The following is a 9,547-nucleotide window of genomic DNA, read 5'->3' on the forward strand; positions in this document are numbered from 1 at the left end:
AAATATGTCCAGGTTTAATAAATATGTCCAGATTAAATAAATATGTCCAGATTAAATAAATATGTCCAGGTTAAATAAATATGTTAAATAAATATGTCCAGATTAAATAAATATGTCCAGGTTAAATAAATATGTTAAATAAATATGTCCAGATTAAATAAATATGTCCAGATTAAATAAATATGTCCAGATTAAATAAATATGTTAAATAAATATGTCCAGATTAAATAAATATGTCCAGATTAAATAAATATGTTAAATAAATATGTCCAGGTTAAATAAATATGTCCAGATTAAATACATATGTTAAATAAATATGTCCAGATTAAATAAATATGTCCAGGTTAAATAAATATGTTAAATAAATATGTCCAGATTAAATAAATATGTCCAGGTTAAATAAATATGTCCATATTAAATAAATATGTCCAGATTAAATAAATATGTCCAGGTTAAATAAATATGTCCAGATTAAATAAATATGTCCAGATTAAATAAATATGTCCAGGTTTAATAAATATTTCCAGGTTTAATAAATATGTCTATGTTTTAGACAATAGACCATGCCAGGTCTTTGTTATGTGTGCGCCATCGGAAGGGCGACCACTTGGGACGAAGCAATCTTACCCCCTTTCTCCCCCTCCTCTCTCTCTTTTGTCCACAGACACACACACACACACACACACACACACACACACACACACACACACACACACACACACACACACACACACACACACACACACACACACACACACACGTGCGCGTGCACACCATAGACTGTAAATATTACTGGACTAACCCTGATGCGTCTGGGACATAGGCAGAAAATGAGTCCAATCGACGGCCGCATCCATATTGGATTTGCTGTCTCAACCTAACTTTGGATCAACCTAGTGACAGCAGTAAGGCGGGACTGTGGGCGGGACCAAAGTTCGCCGACCGACGCGACCGACGAGCTTGACGCTAGCGGCTACTTCACAGCATAGCTAAAACTGCTCTATCTGCTACTGCTGTCCTGCTCCCGCTCGTCCATAACTACAAACAGTAAGTTAACATTAAACTTTTCTATAACACAGTTAAAACGAATTATCTTCAACCCAAATATATAATTAAAGTCTTAAAACTACACTTTTAAAAAATGTATTACCGGTGGTTATTTGTCACAGCAGTGACTTTGTCTGGGTTAGTAGAACAAAACATTAGCATAGTTGTAACATAAAATGTAAGAAACATTTTGAGGCTAATCTTTACTTTTAAATTCTCACATTGTGTTACAAATCATTACTTGGGTGTAAGAACATGTTTAAAGTTTAGAAGTCTGTTTGAAAACCATAAAAGAAAGAAGCTTTTTTTTCTTTTCTTTTCGTTGTTGTTGATGAAACTACTATTAGACCATAGACTGTAAATGAATGAGACATCCAGAAGAAATCAATATTACAAAGCATACAGTTCATGTTACTGTTCTGACAAAAAGAGGAATGTCTGTGTTTTATATTTACTGATGTCAACAGTGATGACGGTGAACATGACAACTGAAAAATAAATATTTTATATTAATCATAAGATATTTATTTTCTATAGAATCCTCTGAAGTCATGGAGTCTGTGGACAGTGATGGAGTGTCAGCTTTACCCGCCAAAAACTGTAAGTATTAGAATAAATTGTATTTTAAGACTGGCATCTATTATTATGAGCTGCAGCTACCTTGTTCAATATTATTCCTGCAGATGTGACTACTAACAAAAAAACAGCCTGAGCTGTCACATGTAGTTAACTGTACATTTTGTCTTGTCTGAGGCATTAATTGAACATTGTTGTATTTCTCCTATAGACACAGTGTGGATTATTGGTGACAGCTGTGTCCGTCGAGGTGCCCAGAGAGCTGCAGAGACAGAGGAAGGAACCTGGGCCTGAAAAACGTCCACATGAGTTGGTTCGGCTGGGGTGGACTTCGCTGGAAAGGCCTCCTTCCCTTCTTTGAAAACTCCCTGCGAGGGAGGTCTCCCCCGGATGGCCTCATCATTCATTGTGGGGGCAACAGCATGGGACATGTCAGTGGTGTCGTGCTGGTCAATATGATGAAGGAGGACCTTCACCCAGAGGTGCCGATGGAGGCCTGGCATCCATCCGGGGAAGATCGACAAAAAGAAAGATGGAGTTCATTACACATCTAGGGGAAATGATATATTTTTTAGAAACATTGCTCATTGCCTTAAAGACCACTTCCAAATACAGTGAAACTGCACTGGAATTTGAAAGTGGCCTTTAGGGCCTTTTTGTTAGATGCCAAATTCATAGCCCACTGCCATGGCTAATGTTGAGTTTCTTTATACATTTGTTAAACATCCACTTCTGTAGCCATGACACTGTGTGTCCCCCCCCCCCCCACCCCCAACCAACCACCCACTCACTCTTTGCAGCTCTCTGGGCTCATGATGGACATAGCTGTCACCATACATATATTATGTAAATATGAATGTTTGAAGCCTGAGTGAGGTCCCCCGTGTGTTCCTGCAGTCCCTCGTCTGTTCCTGCAGTCCCTCGTCTGTTCCTGCAGTCCCCTGTCTGTTCCTGCAGTCCCTCGTCTGTTCCTGCAGTCCCCTGTCTGTTCCTGCAGTCCCTCGTCTGTTCCTGCAGTCCCTCGTCTGTTCCTGCAGTCCCCTGTCTGTTCCTGCAGTCCCCTGTCTGTTCCTGCAGTCCCCTGTCTGTTCCTGCAGTCCCTCGTCTGTTCCTGCAGTCCCTCGTCTGTTCCTGCAGTCCCCCGTCTGTTGTTTTTGCACCAGGCTTGTTATTTATTTTTTATTAAAAAAAAGTATTCTATGTATATGCTCTCCTTTGTCTCTACTTATGAGTATACATTTTCATTCTTGTTACCTTTTTTTTTTACCAAATAGTAATGCAGTTAATATCTGTTTGGGTAGGAAGAGTATTTAGCTTTATAATTAAAGACTAATAAATGTCCCTGACACCAGAGCTATAATCATTTTTAGAGCATGCCTTTTGTTACTTCCTTTATCTCTAATAATGTAAAGTGGAGAGATTTCTGCTCTTTCTGTTCCAATATCTGCCACAAGAAGTCCCCATATACAAATTCAAAACAATCAAAATCAAGGTTCAACCAGAGTAAATTACATTAATTACATGTGATTAGAAAAATGTTTAAAAATCATTCAGAAATGTGGTCTTCCTAGATCAATATCACATAATATAAATAATAAATAAACTATACAAATGATGTGCTTTACCATCGAATATAGAAGAGTTTTAATGTTAACAATTAAGGGAAGTATTTATATTTATAAAATATATCAAAAAGAACCAATGTATTACAGTTATAAGAGGTTAAGAAATGGGAACTAGTAGGAGACTCCTGATTAGTACAAATTCTGGACCCAAAAGCATGAGGCAGGATAAAGTTACAAAAAGTTTATTCCAAATGTGACTCAAAAAGTGCAAAGGGAGGGGTAGTGCGAGGTTCCAAGTGGCAGTGTCCGTGATCCCAGTGTGGTGTCCCAAAAGCACAGGTGAGGTGAAGCAAAAAACACGAACAGCGATCTGACGCAAGGCAGAGAAGAAAAAAGGGGTTAGCTACACAAGCTATAACAACGAGAACTAGTAATCACAGAGAAGCCAAGAGAATACGATACCACGCGAGCTGGTGAAACAATCTGGCAGCGAGGTGAAGCAGAGGGAAGTCTTTGTAGTGGAGATCCTGATGACCAACGAGCTGCACCTGGTGCCGCCTGGGAACTTGAACCCACCACACTCACACAGACAGGAGAGAGACACATGAGGATTAAACAACACCACTGTAGGAGCCATGTTTATGAAGTGCAAACACAAATTGTTCCAGCAGGTGTCGCCTTTAGGTTAAGGTGAAACTCTATATAGGTAGGAACTATCACTGGGGTGTCAGGTGTTGCTAGACGGGGAGCAATTACACTTTTTTGACCGCTGTACGTCACGCTATGAGGTAACAGGAGTGAATGTAAATGTAAATGTCTGGATTATTGTTTGAACAGTTCACATGTGACAGTGATCAAGACAACGATGGAATGACAAATAAATATTCCTGAACAAAGAAGATATTTTGAATTCTTACGCTCAGGAGCGAAGCCGGCAAGCGTGTCAATTAATAGGCTAGATTAGCCCGTCTATGTAGCCCCGCAGTGGCTTTAAGTTTTAGGCTTAGCCGCTATAACCACAAAAGGAGAAGGGAGGGCTGCCATGATGTGAATCATGACAACTCCACTCATATATTCTGGGACATTCCTAAGTTATTAGACTAATTGGCAAAAAAATATATATAACATGGAATTCACAACAACAAAGCTAACATTAAAAACACAATCATTTTTAAAATCATAGTTTTTTTCTTGGAACTAGTAATACCTTCAACATTTGAACCATGCCTTGCTTGTCACACTTGCGAGGTTGTTGAAACACAACTCCCTGGTGTCCTACATCCTACGAGAGAGAAAATGAGAGGTTAAAACTCTGGTTTTAAACATGCAGTATGGCCTGTCTTGGTTGAAAGCCCACTCACCACGACAAGGTGCAGGCCAAGAGTAGGAACATATAACACGGGACAAACGCACGAGACACTACACAGCACAGGATATGTGAAAATGAAAAGCAAGAATACAACAACAATGCAAAAGTTATGTACTACTACTGAACCTGAGGGTGAGCAATGGGGACAAAATTAACAAAATAAATCAGGAAGTATACCTTATAACAACTATGTAACAATAACATTTTCCAAAAACCCACAGCAAAATTAACAATCAATTCAAAATACTTCACTTAAATATTAATATATAACATTTTTATCAAACCTGGAGATCCAAAAATGTGTTGGTGAACTCTATAATACAAATCAGAAAATTTAACATACAGTACATTTGAACATCTTGAAGTTTTTTTTGTTTTTAGGTAAATTCTATAATATGTATTTTTTTGTAGACATTTTAAATTTTAAGTAATCTTTTAATTGGACAAACAATTCCATAAACTATGTACATAATAACTACAACGAATATGACACTGAAAATGATTAACAGATCAACATCATCTTATGCAGACTCTAAAAGACATTGACCAGTCATTCATGTGTTCAGTTTTTATCTGACATTGGCTTTAAGTAGTGGTGAGGTGAGGTTTCTCTTTAAAGGCTCTATGTACAGTTTTAAGAATTCTATTTTCATTATGTCTTGGAGTAGCATCCCAGCAGATTTTTAATGGAAAAGTTGGGCCCCGTTCATGCAGACTCCAACTGATAATCATCTATGTAATCGGTGGGTTTTTCTGAGAAAAAAGAAAGAAAGTATTTTCACTAAGAACTAAGGCCCTGTACATGCAGGCTCTAAGTTCAATTATTGTTTTAATTCCAGCTCTGTACATTCAAGATTTCTGCTCACTTGTGACAACATGTGCACTTTCTAAACGGCAGACATTGAAAGTTACTTGTGCCCCGTTCATGCAGGCTCCAAGTAAAAGTTTCAATGTTGTTCCATAGCATTATTATACTTACCATTTCCCATGTTGCAAGAAAAACATCAAAAAGGAGTTGGCCACATTCTGATATGCAGGAAATAGAATTTGTTGTACAATTAGAGAAACATATACACAAATATACATATATATAGACATAAAGAGACGCAGGTAGAAGAACATACTGTACAGATATAGAAACATACATACAAATATATACACATATGTACAATATCAAAATATATAATAACTTAACCACACACAGAAGTGACCAAACACCTTTTATTTAATCTCCATAAAAATTGATTAATTTAGTAAGCTTTCTGCGAACCACTTTACCTTCCTTTATTTTTTCTGCCTCTCTTCTTGCTATGTGGTTCAGTCAAACTTTGCAGTACCATGCAGTAGCCATCCTTACCAAAACATGGACATGGTTGGCTTCAACACACATGTCAAACATGTGGCTGTGCAGCTGGGGAAAGAGATTCTTCTCTGAACAATCTGCAAGAACCTGGGTGACAATTGCTGCAGTTGTTCCTCTTCCCAGTGGAGGCTTGCCCTCATTGATTTTTAGAAGCCTCTGAAAGCGTCTTTCAGTAGCTTGGCAAACTGCAGTGATGTCCGGTGATGGTTTCTGGAGGCCACCTCTGTTCTTCAAAGTAATGAAATGGTGAACCGAGTCATCTGAGGTCAGTGCTTGTGAGCAAGGCATGCATGTTATCTTCTGTTTCATCTTCTTGACGATGAAGCCTGTGATGTAAGAAATTGCTGTGTCTTTGTACTCAGATAGACTGTCAACATCTGGAAGGTCAGACAGACTGTCATCCTCAGGCACAAGCACTTCAACTGGCTTCACATCCAACCTGCGCGCAACATTCACAGTCGCAGGTGTTGAATCAAGGATGGTTGTGTTGTCACGAAGGAGACAGTTACCTGTGCCTCTTTTTACCTGATGCCTTACAAGGAGGCGCTTGTAAGCTCCTCTAAACTGCCTCACATTGGGGTTGTTGTTAAATCCGCCTCGTGCTCTGATTGCAGAGAAGAACAGCTCCAAGTGGTCCTGGCTGAGTTTGTAGGTCAGAAGGTATCGGCATGGGGCTGCTGGCTGCTCTACCAGATCTTCATAGATGCCCATCACACTTCTTGCACAAGCAATGAAACCATGAATGGCAGTTCTCTTCTGTGTAGAGTGCACATGTACAAGTGTGTTGTCTCTTCCTGCCATTCTGAGCCCACAAAGGAGTGACTCTGCTTCATCTAAAATGGCCTTGGCATGGTGTTTGTTTGCTGGCTTCAGGGGGGCTTTAAATCCCTTTCCAAGTGGGTTCCTGCTGTTAAGGACATCAAAAGCAGCATCAATGGTGCGCAAGAATTGAATAGTGGCTGAACATCCAAAGAACTGGGGATATTTAAGCCCCCTCTCACAATACTCAATGGCATCAGCCACACTGCTGCTGAAGAGTTGGGCTGCAAGATGTACCTTCATTTTTTGATTGCGCCACTGAATATGTGCCATCTTCAGTTTGTTGCCAAGGCGCAAACCCTCCTTCTTGTTGAGCTACTTGATGTACTGCCATCTTAACTGCTGGCCATCTTCTCTCACCAGAACCTCGACTGTTGAAAAGACATTCCGAAGAAGCTTGAGCATGTGACATGGATCCAAGAGAACATGGACTTTTTGTGTGAGATCTTCAGGATGGAAAAAGAAAGGTTTCATGTCCATGAAGTCCAACTTGGCACCAAGCTCTTTGACCATTGTGAAGTTTTGAGATGGTCCATCACATGTCAATGAGACAACCCTAACACCGATTTCATGAAGCCTAACTAGGCTCTCTCGGACAATGTTTGCTCTCTCTTGTCCGGTCATGCTGTTGATGAGGAAGTAAGCAATGGGAATCTTCCAAGACGCATTAACTGCAACAACCATGAGGACCAATGCTTGTGTTGCAGTTACGTTTTCAATTTCACCAGCTCCGATGTCAACATAGCCGTGAATTTGGTCCCCCCCAAACTCAGTCTGCTTATGAATGTACATTTCATCCATCATCAATGAGCAAACTGTGTCCTTACCTAATCCTTTCTGATCAGCAACATGACTTTTTAAAGCTGTGAAAGAAGCAACAGTAAATCCAGGATCTGCAGAGATGCTACTATACCACATTCTTATGGTTTGTGGATGAGGCAAAGCCAAAAGAAACTTCTCTCTGACATAGTCATAGGCTTTCAGAGAGTAGAAGTGCAGTGTTGTGGCGAATTGTTTCAGATTCTCTGAAAACACAGACTTCTTCTTTTTTAGTCTTTGAAAGATCTCTCTTGGAACATCTTCAAGATCAGAAAGAAGAGAGGCACATTCCGATGAAATTAGAAGTTTCTTCTGAAGCACTTTGACTAAACCTTTCATTGAAGAAACTTTTGCCTTCAATCTTCTTGTGTGCTGGACTTTCAACCTCAGCTTTTTTCGAGCTGCACAGAGCTTTACCTCTGTAGCAGAAGCCATCCTCTTCAGTGTTCTTCGAGAATGAGAAACACCGTAAGAGTGATCACCCTGAGATACGGCTATTAGATCAAAACTTAGCTGTTTTGATCTAATGTAAGAGTGATCTAATGCTGTCCAATTTTTACTCTGATGTATGGGTTGATTGCTGCTACCTAGACCAACATCTTCCCCTGCATTCGCTGTCAGCGTAATGTCATCATGAATGACATCTTGAGCAACAAAGGCTTGTTGGGGTGTGTCTTCCATCATGACATTGCTGTGATCAGCAATGAGATTTATGGCACTGCTACCATCACCTACATCTGAAACCTCCTCACCACTACTCAAAACAACCATGCCATTGTCACTTACCTCATTTGCACTTACCACCAAGCATTTTCCTCCTGGCACTTTTTCCTCTGGGAAGTGGAAAATGGTAGGCACAGCGGTGCTCTTTAGACATTTCCTCCCCTATTAAAATGTAAAAAGAAAAAGGAAAAAATTATTTAGACAGAAAATAGCAGTTATCCATTAAATCCATTTTGTGTTAATTTACTGTATTCATCTGTGTTGCACTTACACTGTGCAATTAAGCAGTTTATTGTGGATAGTACTTCATCAGTTTAAATCAATACATTTCTTTGTTAATAATAATATTTAAAATATCTCCATACCCTGGAATCAGTGCCGATGTGACAGCTTTCAAAGTGTTCACTGCACAGACGAGAGGCCTTGTTGGGAGTCCAGTTCTGTCTTCTCAGGTTGAGCATCCACTGGTCCAGCCTATCTGAATCACCTAGAGGAAAACTATTTACAGGCAAAATGTGTTAACACATATGTCAGTCTATCTTATTCACATACATCAACATGGCTGTATTCTTAAAACTATTTATTGTACATATTGCTTTACTGTATATCTTATTTTCATTCTGTATGTTATTTATATATATATATTACTACTATATAGTAATGCTATATTCTTTGTAAGAGCATCCATATCGATTAAGAACGCTTCATTTGTAGGAGCACCGAGAGAGCTGTTCCGTCGCGGCAAGAGGAGACAAAAAAGTCACGGAATACATCAAAAATATTCAGAGCCTCTGGTCCCCGGCGCACTTATTGGAGCCGTTTGGACAACATGGGTGTAACTCCTAATATTCTGTGCTAAACGGATTAACATTAGAACTGATTATTGATTGAAGTTTATGTTTCATATCTCTCCACCTCTGTGCGTAATGGCACACTTGGCACAGCTTCAATATATAGCTGATCGTCGAGTTGTACTTGTTATCGCATGTTTATGTTATAAAAATCATGACAGAAAATATAACTTTGAGTTTGTGGGCCGTGGAAATGAACGTCAACCATGTTACCTATTTGGTTCAGTTGCGTCTGGTTAATGTTAAACTTTATCTCAAAAATAACAATGACATATTACATTATTATTGGAAAGTACTAACGCAGAATTAATATCCAAAATGTATTTATAAATTTCGACATTTATGTTGCGTATAGCATCCATCATAACGTCGGATAATCATATTTACAGTCTGCGGTTAACCACTGTGGTGAACC

The 9,547-nt window shown here is 39.2% G+C and overlaps 1 long non-coding RNA gene across 1 annotated transcript; it reads right to left on the bottom strand.

The window, feature by feature from the left end:
• Window positions 1-3,414: 3,414 nt before the first annotated feature.
• Window positions 3,415-3,800, bottom strand: LOC132984541 (uncharacterized). Its single transcript, XR_009674958.1, has 2 exons — window positions 3,651-3,800; window positions 3,415-3,558 (listed from the first exon to the last, which is right to left on the bottom strand). It is a non-coding gene; the product is annotated as an uncharacterized LOC132984541 (long non-coding RNA).
• Between the last annotated feature and the right edge of the window lie 5,747 nt (window positions 3,801-9,547).

Source organism: Labrus mixtus, chromosome 12, assembly GCF_963584025.1.
Source record: "Labrus mixtus chromosome 12, fLabMix1.1, whole genome shotgun sequence".
Classification (NCBI taxonomy): domain Eukaryota; kingdom Metazoa; phylum Chordata; class Actinopteri; order Labriformes; family Labridae; genus Labrus; species Labrus mixtus.